This window comes from Thermobia domestica, chromosome 11 (genome assembly GCF_964235325.1).
Source record: "Thermobia domestica chromosome 11, izTheDome1.hap1.1, whole genome shotgun sequence".
Classification (NCBI taxonomy): domain Eukaryota; kingdom Metazoa; phylum Arthropoda; class Insecta; order Zygentoma; family Lepismatidae; genus Thermobia; species Thermobia domestica.
Window position 1 is genome coordinate 213,613,092 of NC_137464.1, and position 14,856 is coordinate 213,627,947.

The 14,856-nt window shown below is 34.5% G+C and overlaps 1 protein-coding gene across 1 annotated transcript in view; it reads left to right on the forward strand.

Moving 5' to 3' along the window:
* Positions 1–14,856, forward strand: part of LOC145665451 (uncharacterized) — a 499,990-nt gene that overhangs the window by 403,537 nt on the left and 81,597 nt on the right. The window lies entirely within an intron of this gene.

Consider the following 14,856-nt stretch of genomic DNA (forward strand, 5'->3'; position numbering starts at 1 on the left):
ATAGGCCATAAAGTTAATTAGAACACAGTTTTGAAATAACATTTTTTTAAAAAGTTGTAGTGTATATATTGTTAACTTTATGGGGAATATATTGTAATATAGGTATCAATAGCCACCAAAAAAAAAAAAAATCAATGAAATAAGTTGTTGCATAAGATTGTATCAATAAATTATAACCTTAAGTCTGTATTCAAAGTAATCATAATGTCTGGCTTATATAACCCACATTACATCAATGTCATGTGGGTTGCCTATCGGTCAAGGCAGCATGTTTTCCTGTGAAATGGATGTTTCACAGAATCACAGTTTTCAATGTTATGAAGAAATTAATCTTTTAAATCATTACTGGAGGGAAACTTATCTTTTTAAATCAAAGTAAATATTAATATGTTGTTCTTTATACCTATATAATTAACTAATATACAACTTCGGTGTATTTTCTTTACACAGAAAAAAAAGTAACCGAATCACAGACGGAAAACTTTGTTATTCCACGTTATCGTAAATCCTTAGCATAAAAAATAAACGATTTTGAGACAGTTATATTTGGATAGACTTTGTACTCGTACAGTGTAAACGAGATAGATATTTCTCGATAATTCAGACTTCAGCATTCCAGATTTCGGATAACTCAGACAATATTTTGTCCAGTATCTAATATTTTGTATTAATACATAATCCATCTGACACTTACAATTTCAGAATCGTACTAGTAGTGTACGTTGTTGGTAGTGATGTTGCAACTCAGTATTATTGGAATAACTTCCTGGCCTTTCCCTCCCAAGCTTCTATGCAATATTGAAGTCCAGTATTTTTGTTTTAAAAAACAAATTGTATGTATTTTATTTTAAAATAATCAAAATTCCGTATACTTGTATATCAATACAGAAATGTATTTTATGTTCGTATTTTAATAGAATTAGAATCAACAAATTTCAATAGTAGTTACTTCAAATTTCAGTGAACGAAGTCCAGTTTTTGGTGGCAACCAGATCATTGGCTGCAGAAACTCGACTAAATGTGATATCTCATTTCTAGTTAGCTGGGTCCTGTTTGGTATTCTGAGTCTATAATGCAGCTCTTGATAGGCGAGATAATGTAGTGCGTAACAGACTATTCTGTGAGGATTGATCATACACGATCGTCCGTACATCCACGAACTGCATTCGATTCAGAGCCCATGTAATTTGTAGGGCCCGTCCTTCATATCCTTGGGTTTACATAATGACGCATACACAAAAGCCAAAAATAAACAGTAAACAAACTCAGTTCTAATTTAGCTGAGATCATTATACAGCTGTCAAAAGTGTTTTTTTTTAATTCGTACTACATACAGTTTTCTAAAAACCGTTTCATTACTCTTACTAAAATTTGTAATATTTAAATTGTAATATTTATATCATGATTTCAGTTTTATTGTAACGTTTTCATAATTTTTAAAACATAAATTTATCCTTATTTCTAAAATTTTTAGAGCTTTAATAGTCATTAACCATGTATATTCATTTATTTAACAATTCTTTAGATATAGCTATGAAGCTGTTTTACACTGAAAGCTTAATTTTAAAAAAAAAATACATGGGAAGAAATTTTGGAAGAAAATCTTCCAGAATATACACTGATGTTCAAGGATTTGTGTTCAGAGTAATTTTATTATTAATTGCTTATTTTAGAGTCAATAGTGCCCTAAACGAAATTGTAACTTACAAAGAAGGATCAGTTCATAACATGAGGTTTATTAAGTTACACTGATAGCAATAAAACAAAGAATCGTTATGATATGTCAATAAAACAAAGAATTGTTCCAGTATTTATCTGAAGAAAATCTTACTGAAACTAGAAAATTTGGAAAAAACCTTAGTGAGGATTGTCAGCCGCGTGGTTTGCCATAGCCTCCCAATTACGAAGCGAGAATGTTATCCGTCCACAAGCGTTCACTCTGTACACTCTGTACTACTACTACTATTACTTCTCCTCCTCCTCCTCACTACTACTGCTACTACCACCACCACCACCAATAATAATAATAATAATAATAATCAGAAGAAGAAGAAGAATCCATGCTCAGAATATTTATTATCATTATTATTTGTTTTGTACGAGTCAGTAATTCCTTAAACAGGATTGTAAGTTTAAAAGGTGAATTTTAACGTGGTATTCAATAATTTTCACTGCTTGTAATGAAACAAACACCGTTTCGTATGACAATAAAACAATAATTATTGTTTTATTGTCATACGAAATTCTATTTAGTCTATTATTATTGTTATTATTATTATTATTATTATTATTATTATTATTATTATTATTATTATTATTATTATTATTATTAATTCAAGAACCAGCAATGCCTTAAACAGAATTGTTACTTAGGGTCAATTTATAATTCTTACTACATACACATAATTCTTACTAAATTTGTACTATTTAAATTGTAAAGATATTTTTTAAATCACGATTTCAGTGTTAAGATAACACAGAATTTAATAATTTTCACTGCAAACAATGAAACAAGAAATCGTTTTCATATGACAGTAAGACGAAAATTGTAATCATGTAAAAATTAAACAAATAATAATCATAATTTATCCAGAATTTCTGTTCAGGATAATTTTATTATTATTTGTTTATTTAAGAGTCAGCAATGCCTTAAACAGTATTATACCTTACAAGGGTCATTTTCTAACATAGGCTTCTTTAAGTTACACCGATAACAATAAAACAAAATTTCGTTATCATATGCCAATAAAAAAAGAATTATCATAATGTAACAATAACAAAGAGAATCATAATTTATAATAATAAATTATTATTATAACCTGCTCCCTCCGGGAAAATGTAAGAGCATCATCCTAGAAGCATCATAAGTTTGCAACGTAGAAACATAAATTAAATAAAGCATAATTACAAGTGAACAGAACAGACGTTGCCTTGACACGCTTCCTTTGTGTTTGCATTTGCAGCTGTTCCTGACATCCTTAAGACAAGAGTCTGCTCTCTGTATATATTTCCCTTGGTGAATACAAACGCATACTATTATATAGTTCCTAGTTCTAGCTTTTCTGTTGTGTAATATTGTTCATTGCATTTGCTCTAGTGAGTGTATTTTCCTAATACTAACATGATTACCTTACTACCCTGCATATGAATTTGGGAACAATGCTTTTCCAAGAACCAGGACAAACTATCCTTAAAGCTTTTTGGAGGGATTTTTTTTCTTTTCTCTTTCTTTTTTTTATACGGCTGCGTTACAACAATGAGAGGTGTCTGTGTATATGGTTTGTGTTATGAATAGCTCTTTTGAAGAACGAATTTTCAGCGACGTTAGTATAGCCTTGCTGTTTCCCACGGCAATGTGCACCGAATTCTTGATAAGAATTCCAGGAATTTGTGAGGCTTTCTCTAAAGCACTTTACTGCTTTTCTCTCCGTTGAGCAAAGGCATTCTGTGTTGTTGTCCGTTCCAGAAATTCCTTCTTCCAAGTACACGGTCTCGATTCGCCGCCTACTCCGCTTTCCGGGAGAATTAGGTACAGATTATGAATTGGCTCTTACCTTCAGAGTGTAGTGTGATACGTACGAAACAGAAGTACAATTTATACCAGAACTTTTACCCAGAATTTTCATTCACGTTCATTTTGTTATTAGTATTATTTTACTTAACAGCCAGCAATGCCTTAAACAGAATTGTAGCTTAGAAAGGTCAGCTACTAACATGAGGTCAGTTACATAGATAACAATAAAACAAAGAATCCCGTCATTATATAAAAATAAAACAAAGATCCATCATCAGTATTCTGCCATCATTTGCAGATCATTTGCCGCAAATTAAGAAATATTCATGTATTGCTATGTCTTGGGTCGTACCAGTGGCGTATTTAGGGGGTGGCTATCGGGCTCAGGCCCCCCCGAAATAAATTTATTATAACAAAAATTCATTAAAATTTGTAGCCACCCAAAAGGAAAAATATAAGTGCTTATTCACGTGTTATGCAGAAACCCCCGAAACAAAATCCTAAATACGCCACTGAGTCGTACATTTCATATCAGTAACTTACCCAAATTTACATTTGTTATAATTTTATTATTATTATTTATTTATTCAAGAGCCAGCAGTTCTTCAAACAGAATTGTTAATTATAAATAAAAGGGCAAATTTCTTACTTGGATTTCAATCATTTTCACTGATAACAATAGAACAAAGAATAATCATCATAAAAAATTAAAAAATCATCATATAAGAATAAAACAAAAAAATCATCATCATAAAACAATGCAACAAAGAATCATCATCATTCCAGGTCATTAGCCTCAAATTAAAGAGCCTCCATGCATTACGGTCTTGAGACATGCGATTTATACGAGTAACTTACTCAAAATTTGTGTTTAAGGTAATTTTATTATTTGTTTAAAAGCCAGCAATGTCTTAAACAAAATTTTTACTTAAAGTGATCAGTTTCTGACATAGGTTCGATAATTTTTACTTATAATAAAGCAAAGAATCATAATCAGATAACAATAAAACAAAAAGATAACATCACGTAATAACGAAACAAAGAAACATCATTATAATTAATCTACCATTATTAGCAGGTCACTTGCCGGAAATTAAAGTGTCTTTAAGTACTAAAATTTTCAGCTGTATAATTTACACCAGTAATTTACTCAATTTGTATTCAAGCTAATTTTATTATTATTTGTTTGTTTAAGAACCAGAAATACCTTAAGCAGAATTGTAAATCAGTAGAGTCAGTTTCCAGCATGGAGTTCAATAATTTTCACTGACATCGTCATTGTATCCTTATTGTAACAGGGAAACGTCTCAGTTTGCGAGTAACTCTTAATTCCTAATAGTTAACAGTCGCCCCCTTCCCCCCGCTACGTTCACTGCCTCTCTGCCTGCCTTTATTGGAAAACGGATATTAATGGTGCCGAATATGAATATGCTTTACTTTTTATTCTTATGATAAAGGCCGTATTAAATGTGAATAAGAAGTAATTACTTCACAACTGATGTACAGTATAATTTACCAACCAAGCAACCAGGGGCGGATCCAGGACCGACTTCTCGGGGAGCGTTGGGTTGTCATACTGCTACTTTTAAGGGCTCCAAACTTTATGATCGGTTTTATTTATATATAAAAAATAAGAAAGTTTCCTCTTCTGGGGGGGGGGGCGATCGCCCACCTGGATCCGCCCCTGCAAGCAACATGAATATTAGGATGGCCCGAAAAAAATTCATTGTTTTTTAAGTAGTAATACTGACTTCTCCATATTTATTAATGGGCACAGAAACCAAGATGACGCAGGTATTATCAATAATAGCCTTAAATATTTACTGAGTCTGTTGAAATTTTGAGGTTAAGTATTTTCACTTGAATACTGAAAAATTATTTGTTTTTATTAGGGATGGGTCAAACAGGTTTGTATAAAAACCTGATACAGACAATTTCTAGAGAAAACAACATTTCAGTCTTCTCCGAAAATCAGTACGCTTTTTAACGTAATTCAGTTTCGTTTCTTTTTTTTTCTTCAAAAAACCGGTTCTGTTTTCACTGAACCGGTTTTGGCAGAAAACACGTGCCTGTTTTAAAACCGAAACGTGTTTCATTAAAAACCAAAATCAATTCTTGATAGAAAGTCGAACTAGTTTTTGATAGTAGACGGAACCGGTTTTGAAATACCCACTATTTGTTTTTATCGGACTTTCGTGCCTTTCAGAGGACACGGTGGATTAGTAACAAAGTGTTATATCTCCGGTGCGTAAGTTGCTGCTTCGATCCTGTTTCATGTGACTTTCTGTTTCATCCGTTATCTTGATTTCAACAATTCTTGCGTCATCATTCTTTGGTTTTTATCATATATAGCTTTTTTAGTTTACAGCAAGAAATAACTGTAAGTGGTTAGTCTACATATTTCCATTTTCTTCTCGCTGGTTGTAACATTCTATAAACATGCATTAAGATCATACATTAGGAGATAAACTTAAAAAAAATAAAGTAAAATCGCTATGCATAGATATGCGCTATTTAATTTTCTAAAATTAAAAAGAGGAAACCCCCTCCTTTTCGTGTCTTTTTCGTAAATTAATCTCGAGTCTAAAGATATATTAACGTTAAGTAACAGCAATAATTACATCCAGCAGCCAGCACCAGTGGTAGCAGCACTTGTTGGTTTGGATTTTTAAGTGGGACGGGACGGGACGGCATGGGACGTGTGGTGTAGGGGAAGATGCTTTTAAAAAGGGGGTTGAGGAAGTAGAGTTCGAGTTTTAGTCCTTATATAACAAAAGAAAGTTTCTCTGTCTTGAAGTGAACTTGGTTGGTGCGTCTTTGCATACGGAATCGTAAGCAGTGGGGGGTTGAGCTGAAGAAGGCAAGGCAAGGCTCTAATTGGTTTTCTCTTTAGAGGCTGCGAAGCTTTTGCAGTGTGCATTGTGATAGATAGCCGGAGAAAGACAGAAGCAGAGGACGCTTTGCCCATTAGCATTCCGCACAAGGACGTTGCGTTGCTTATGTTCTCCATTCCATGCACGGACTCTTCCGAAAATAACTGTAGGCAAAAGGAAAACCAATGTTGCCAGCGGACATATTTCACGATTTTTGTTTCTTTTTTCTTTTTTTGGTATTGTTCTTATATACGTACGACCACTTTTATTGGTTTGCACGGTTGGAAAACGTTTAATAGTCGCTATGGATAGAAAAGAGGAAGGGCTAGAGAGAAATAGAATAAAAACAACACCTCCATGTGAAATTTAAATCCCACAGAAATAGAATTAAATAAAACTCCCTTTTGTCTTAAATTCCAAGCGTTTCTTTTAAAGCTTTAAGTGTTGAAGCTTATCCTTCGTTTTGCAGCAAAATCGGGATTCTCTTTGCTTATATCATGCAGATCAGTTGTATTGCTTCTTCGCAATCCATTGGGTGCTATTGAAATGAAATATCTAAGTTTATGTCTCACACACATTAACGCTGTAGGCTAAGGAGATGGGTGATTTGATTAATGAAAGTGAATGATTGTGTAGTAACTAGTGGAATGAGGACGTGGGAGGAAATAAAAGGTGTAGGATTTAAACTTCTGGGTTTCGGTATCTATAGTCATTCAGCCCGTCACGTGTGAGGGATGACGTCCCTCGGCGAGCACACTATCCGGGGAAAGGAAAGGAAGAAAGGATTGGGGAAAGAAGGAAGCGGCCTGGGACCTATAAGTTAGGTACCACCCCGGCATTTTCCTGGTGTGAATGAGGAAAACCTAGAAAGACATCATTCAGGAGGACTGGCCTGAGAAAGCTTTTTACACTCTTACGACCGAGTGCCCGCATCAGGAATCGAACCCGGGACCGCTCGCACCAAAGAAATGGAAGAATCCGACAAAACACATAGATTCGGCAGATTTTGTATGCAAACCGGGCGGGAAAATGCTCAAATAAGAAAAAAAAAACCTAAAAGGATGCTATTTCCCATAGTTATTTTAACAACTGCTCTTTCGTCTAATTGAGAACAGTATATAGACCACATACGTTTATATTATGTGCTTAATAACATCAGTCGTACCTAAGTTTATTAAATATAAACATGTTTCTGTTTTGAAACAAAACGTTATTGTTTATGTTAGAGGTTATATTCACATCCATAGAGGCCAGTCGGGTAAACTTCGTATATACTCGGAATGACAGTTCTGTAGATATTACAAATTCGACAACATTCAGATTCTTCTGAAGACTAATGTCAATTGGCGAAAACAGTTTACAGCTGTCTACTGAGGTAGACAACCCACTCTTCTTTCTCTAAGCGTTATTGTTCCAATTCTTTACTGACAGTATTGACATATTTGTAACGGTAGATATAAAACAGTTCTGTTTGGAAATCATGAATCTTCTCTACCTGAAGACGTTGGGGGCCTAAGAAATTGCACCTACGACGTTTGAATCCAGAGAAAGTACAAACTACTTGTCAAAATTCTCGCGCAAATATTAGCACTCTCAATTTACGATTACCAGAAATTCGAAAAAAAAATAATAAAAGCAACACTAAAGGAATAGGAAGAAAAGTTATTGACAGCAGCTTAAGAAAGTAAAGAACCCAAGGAAGAGGAGGGGGGAAATGGTAGGAAATTATATCTGTTCCCAACTGGAAGCAACATTTGATATATTCAGTACTTTTGAATAGCTCTATTTTGCTCTTAAGAAAATGAGTACCTAAAAATCCTAGCTCTAACTAATTAATGAAACAACTGTCTTTTTTCCAACAAGTGACTTTGGTTACGTCCCTTAATTTTACCTGTTTCAAGCAAAAATTAAATTAAATGAAATCTTTTAAGTTTTAGTCCCACGATTATACTGGCTAGGCTAAAGGAGATGGTGATGGATGAGAAATGAATGAAATCAGTGGAATGAAGAAAGGGGGACGAAACGGGACAACCTCGAGGAAACCCACGCACACGATGTTTGTCCACCACAAAACTCATTTGACGAGAACCAGGGAACCAAATGCGCCAGAGGTGAACGCTTTACCACTGAGCCACCGCGGTCCTCTATTTCAGGTAGAGTGTCAGCACAAACCAACAAAATAAGTGTTGAAGACATGAGGATATATCCAGGAAAATATATGAGTTTCACTGTCATATACATTTGTTCCCGCATTTTTAATTAATACGTAATAATCAAATTTCATTTTATAAAGAAACATACTACAATTAAGACAAAATATTACGTATCTTTTGTTTTAATTTAAGATACTTCCATAGAACAAACCATGTCATACAGAACCTAGTTCCTAGCTTTTCATATTTAATATTTATTAAATTCTGAGAATGTATCTGAACAGAAACTTTAAAAAAAAAAGTATTGTTAAATCAGGAATAAATTGAAATTTTTGATATATTAAATTGGTTGAAATATTCTGAATATTGTTTCGCTATAGTCTGTCTAATGGACTTTTCCAAATAAACTTCTATAATATTTGTAAACACACACACACACACACACACACACATATATATATATATATATATATATATATATATATATATATATATATATATATATATATACAGTGTATATATTACTTGTTTTTTAAAAAAATGTTTGAAAGTGGAACATGGAGAAAAAGATTGTTTTTTATTGTTTGAAAATATTTCTGTATTCTCTCTGAAGAACGAGACACAAAAGGGAATGAAATTAAAATGTAAATAAATTTCTATGGGTTTTCGATGAAAGAAAATACTCCCCCAACCAATCTCCTCTCTTACAGCAAAAGCTGTTTTCATTTTGAGTTTTGCAAATAATAGATTTTTAAAAAGTTTTGTTTTCTTTTCTTTTCCTGGTATTACAATACATTTTCATTGTACTCTTTTCTATTGTTTTACATCTGTTTTATTACTGTTGGTTTTATTTTTTGAAAAAGATTTTTTTATTTCATCATCAGTTTCGCATTTTATAAACTTAAATAGTTGCGTACCGTATCTAACTAAGCTTAAAATAGACCTATGTAAATGTATCAATGGAACTAAAATAATAGATACATCCCTCCGCGTAAGGTTATGATTGGGTGCTAGTTTATCAACTATATTGTTCAGGTTTATTGGTACACAAACGCACAGTACATTATGATAGAATCTGTTCACATAATTAAGAAGTATTTTCTTAATATACCAGCATTTTTTTCGTGGAGAAAAAGTGCCAGAACTCAGCATGAATTGACTATTACAACAACTTCCACACTTTAACGTATCCTGTGGGAATATAGTTTTTCACGCGCTATCCTAGACATCGAATATGCACCACCCGAGTGAGGTAAAGTCACGTGGTATTATTATGGGGCCAAAGGTGGAATAAAACTAGCTCTGCGGGGTTTTCATCCCCTTCGCTTGCTGACGCTTGGTCAGCTGTTTCGTAACATAAGTAAATCCCTTTTTTTAATCAATAAAGTTGTGTGTGCAAAGTGGACGTATTACCATGTAGCATTACGTCACGACCGGATGGTACTACTTCAATGTAAATTGAAGGAAGCGTATGCCTGCCTTTCCCCCCTCCTGGTGTCTCCAGCACCTCCCCCTTTCTAACTCCCCACTATCCCTTACAACCCCTCGCTTTGCGAGTACCCCACATCTTACTTTCCTATTGATTTATAACGTCATTGTTTATAATTGGTATCAGAAATATCTAGGTAAATGTTGGAAAAAACCCAATTGATTCATTATATATTACGTACAAGGACAAATGAGTATTATTTTCATCTTATTTTAATGATAAAAGTTATGATTTTTTTTTAAAAAAAAACTCCTTACGCCGGGTTCGAATCCACGGCAAAAACTATTTTCATTATTACCCCGCTCGCTAGCATACTCAGCTACGAGGACCAACAGCATCTGACGTTTGATTTGTGCTATATGTCTGCTACGTGCCAAAAAAAGGATAACTCCAACCAATTAGAACCGCGTATTTAGCTTCTATGGGTAGGGTCGAGCGTGATTACGATATATGCATCCTGTGATATACCCTCGTCGTCTGTTGATCATCTTCTTTCTTTTGATTTCAAGTGCAGAATGATGCTCTTGGACCAGTGGACGTTTGTTAGGGTTGAGCTGTGTTGAAAGACAATCTTACTGTTCTGATGAACAATCCAGAAGTTGTCAATACAAGCAGAGATTGTTTAGTTGAAGTTATTGTACAATCTTTCTGAGAGAACCCTCTTTCTCGTTCGTTGTAAAATATTGCAATTAATCCCAAATTGTCATTTAGAGAATGAAGCATATCCGGGACTTTTATTACCTTGAAGATACTTAACGGAAACAACGAACTTATTCTCTTCCATTTAAGCGGAATTTGCATGTTAACCAAGGATGTTATAAAATAGAGGATCTGCCCATACGTATCTTCGTCATATGAACTTAATGAAGCCAATAAAACAAATGAGCATCGTCTAAACCCGCACGTCTGATTGGCTACTCTCGCTTCCGCCGTGATTGTTGGCTCGAAACATTGCGATTTTAGTGGCGCAAAGTGTTCATAGTAGGTGTGGCGAAGCTGTGACGTATGGCTTCATGATTTTGTTATATGGGCAGATCCTCTATTTTACAACATTCTTGATGTTAACTTCCTAATTTCGATTTTACCAAATGTCAACCCCAGGATGTTCTGGTCAATACTTGGAATCTGAAAGAATCTTGGCATATGGAGGTAAGCCGTGTCCACTAAAAATCTGCACTATGTCTGACGAAACATAAGTAGGCGAGGAACATAGTGTATTGGAAAACAAAATAACGTCAGCTGACAACGTTCCCAGTAGTGTACTCGCAATACACGTGAAAGTGATAGCTAAAGTGAATAGATTCAAACTTATTTTGAAAGTAATACAGTTAAGACGTGGTGTATACATCCTATGGAGAGAACCTCAACCATGGCAAATATTTTCTGTGCGTCATTTTATGGACGTGAAAGTCCTTAAAAGGAATATCTACGTTCTTCGACATCTTAGGAATAATGCGTCAACAGAACGAAGATTGGTTTCAGAAAGAAAAGCGGTCAAATTAAACCAGCGACCTTCGAGTGCGTTACAAGTGCAATTTGGGAGCCGTGCTTCAATTTCCACATGTCTAGCCGCCAAGAAGTTTGCTGTATCCAAAAACTATATACACAAGACAATTCGTTGGAAGACAAACATTAAATTTTGGAAGAAAGAAAAAAAATTTAAAGCGCACAGAACAGTAGATGGAGGCACCAAAAATTAAATGTGGCAGTCTTTATAAGAAATAGTCCAAGCGTGTGTATATGCAAGATGACGAATCTTATTTTACTTTCAGCAAATCTGGAACACCGGTTAACGTTGGGTTTTATTCCAGTGACACTAGCACAATTCCAAGCCATAGAATTTTCAAACCAAAGCAAAGTTTGAAGCAAAAGTATTTGTTCGGATTGGGTTTAATCCATTCAAAATCACACAGTGAGGTTACTGACAATTTTTTTCTTTTTGTACACAAATTTGTACTATATTTAGAGAGTTGAAAACTAATATTCATTCACTTTTAGATGTTCAGTTTTTGTTTGAGCCGTCATTTTGTATAGGCACGTCAGCCTATTTGGCTCTTTACAAAGGTTTGCGATAAATGCAGTAGCTTCGTTATTTTTAAAGATATTTATCTTTAAAAAACATTTGAGATATGAATAAGTGTACAACTTCTATGTACAGTACACATTTAAGCCTGCTACAATATAAATACCTGTAATAGTTCTAAAAGTTTAAAAGTTTGGAAAACGGAAATTGCCATTTTGAAGTAACAAATTTTAAAGAAAAAATAAAACTCACTGTTATTTTATTTTTTCGATATAGGATTCGTGGTATACTATTTCCTTAAAAGAATTGACACCTGAGAATCTCGACTTTTCTTTCTTTATTTTTAAATGGATCTTCAAACATTGCGATTTTTCGAAAAATCGGCTATGTTCAACCTGAGGTGTCTCGAAAGTATACACTTGACACAGTTGAAAAATTTTAAACTTAACAAAACAATTGGTGTTTGTAGTGTAAGAAGTGATTATAAGTTGATCATTGATACTTGACTAGTTTCTAAGTGCTGGTGTTTTTTCTTTCTGTGTGTGTGTGAAATTTAGTTTGTCAGCAACTAAATTACAAACTAAACTGATGCCTTATTTTGCAACTAAACTACATATGTTACGTATTAAATGATATAATTCAGTTCAATTATTTATGACTTCTTATTGTAATAATAAACTGGGACAGACTACAGGGCGCGCTCGGTAGTTCAACATTCGATACTTCAACAAGCCCAGTAGTTCAATACTTTTCAGTATTTTTCTGGCACGCAGGGCCCGCTCTACAGTTCAACAGTTTTGCAGCCGCCATCTTTGGTATTTCAACATTTAGCAAAATGGCTAGCAGATTGCTCTGTACTTCAACGGTTTTGAGGTTCGCCGCCCAGTAGTTCAACACACTGTTGACAAACAGATCTGACAGAAGACGCTACCGCTGAATTGTACTGTACTCCCCTCTCTTTCACTGCCGAGCCTGACGACGCAACGCAAGCCAGCAATTTAAAGCGTGCATTGTTGAATTTCTTTGTTTCAACTGTACTGTGTGTTGTTTTCATAGACAAATGTGATTCTAAATTTGATTTAAATTTTTACCAGTAAATGCGTTTTTAAGTACAGTACATACAGTAATGCCGTTTTATTACGTATTTACACTCAATCTAATCGTCCCCACATTTTTTACAAATATATCCACTAGTTCAATATTTCCGGTAGTTCAGCTCTTTGCTAGCCCCATAGATGTTGAACTACCGAGCACGCCCTTTGCGGAAAATAATTATTTAAAAATAAACGTTGTTCATCTTATATAATTTTTGAGTTTTAGTGGATTTTCTAACTACCAATATTCTTAGTCCATGTGATTTTTTGTGATTAAGTATTGTGAGTAGTTTCATTTTTTCCCTTATGCATTGTAGAATAAGAAAAGCGATGGCGGACATCTGGGACTCGCGACTGGCAAATATGGCGGCCGTTTCAACATGGTGGACGAATGACATTTTTATTTGTCTCTCTCTCGGTTATTTTTCATCCGATTTCGATCACCTTTTTCTCAAACGAAAAGTCTTCAGTAGCTCTATACTTTTATTTATTACGACATTTGTGCTGTCTACTTTAGTTTTTACTCCAAATACAAAATTCATGTTTTGGGTCATTTTTTGTACTTTTTTTTCAATATTGTTGCAAGAAAAGATGCAATATTGTTGCAATACATACTCCTAACAGTCACGCACATAATTCTAACAGTGGCATACATATTCCTAACAGTGACAGACATAATCCTAACAATTACAATATTTTTTAAGGTACCGATTATATTGTGACTTCCTTCTTAAAGACATGTTATGTGACCAACACTGACAATCAGAAGGTTTAAAAAAAAAAAAGAAGGCACAGAAAAAAGGAACAAGAAGGTGAAGAGAACTTTCTCAATACCTAAAGAAAGAAGAAAAAGGAGAGGAAACTAGAAGAAAAAAAGAGAGAGGTGGTAGGAAGAGGTGCTGACGTTATGAGGCTGGCACGAAGTCTAAGAAACTATTCTCTCTTTTTTTTTTCGAGAAACAAACGAAAAGAGAAAAAGAGAAAGTAAAAGGTGGAAAGAAGAAAAAGAAAGATGGGAACTTAAGGAATAGGAGGATTCTTCTATCGATCGCTGATGGTTGGCAGTTCCGGACGTTTTCCGCGCCAAAGCCCACAAAAGACTATGGACAGTTTTTGCGTGTCTTCCCTTCTCCTCCTCCTCCTTTTATCGTTTTCTTACGTCTTTTTGTCTGATGTCGCGTTTTATGTTTTGGCTCAGATCTTTCTCTTTCGTTCAAGTCATTTTTTCCTATATTCATATATATAATATAGGGTGTTAAGGAACTATACCGATAAACCTCAAGAAGTGATTCCTCACATCAAAAAAGAATAAGTTCGTATGGACATGCGAACAAAACTGCATAGTTTCAGAGCTAGGTCCGTCCAAAAGCCGACTTAGCTAGGTCCGGGTAGAGAGACCACAATTCAACACGTGTTATTTCGAACACGAAAAACCGTGGAGTAGCGGTGTATATCGGCACCAAGAAACTTACATTCGCTATCCAAAATTGCATATTTTGCCAATGTACAATGTGAGCGCAAGAGATTTCTTACTGGGTATAACTTACAGACTGAATTAAAGGTAGGTCTAAAGTAGGCGAGAAGTCAACTTTGACAGCAGTGAATACGTAATGGGATGGTGGCAGCTCGGGAGTGTAAGGCACCTCCAGCTACACGGTTCCTGTTGTTCGGAATAACGCGTTCTGTCATGTATTGTTTCATGGTATATTT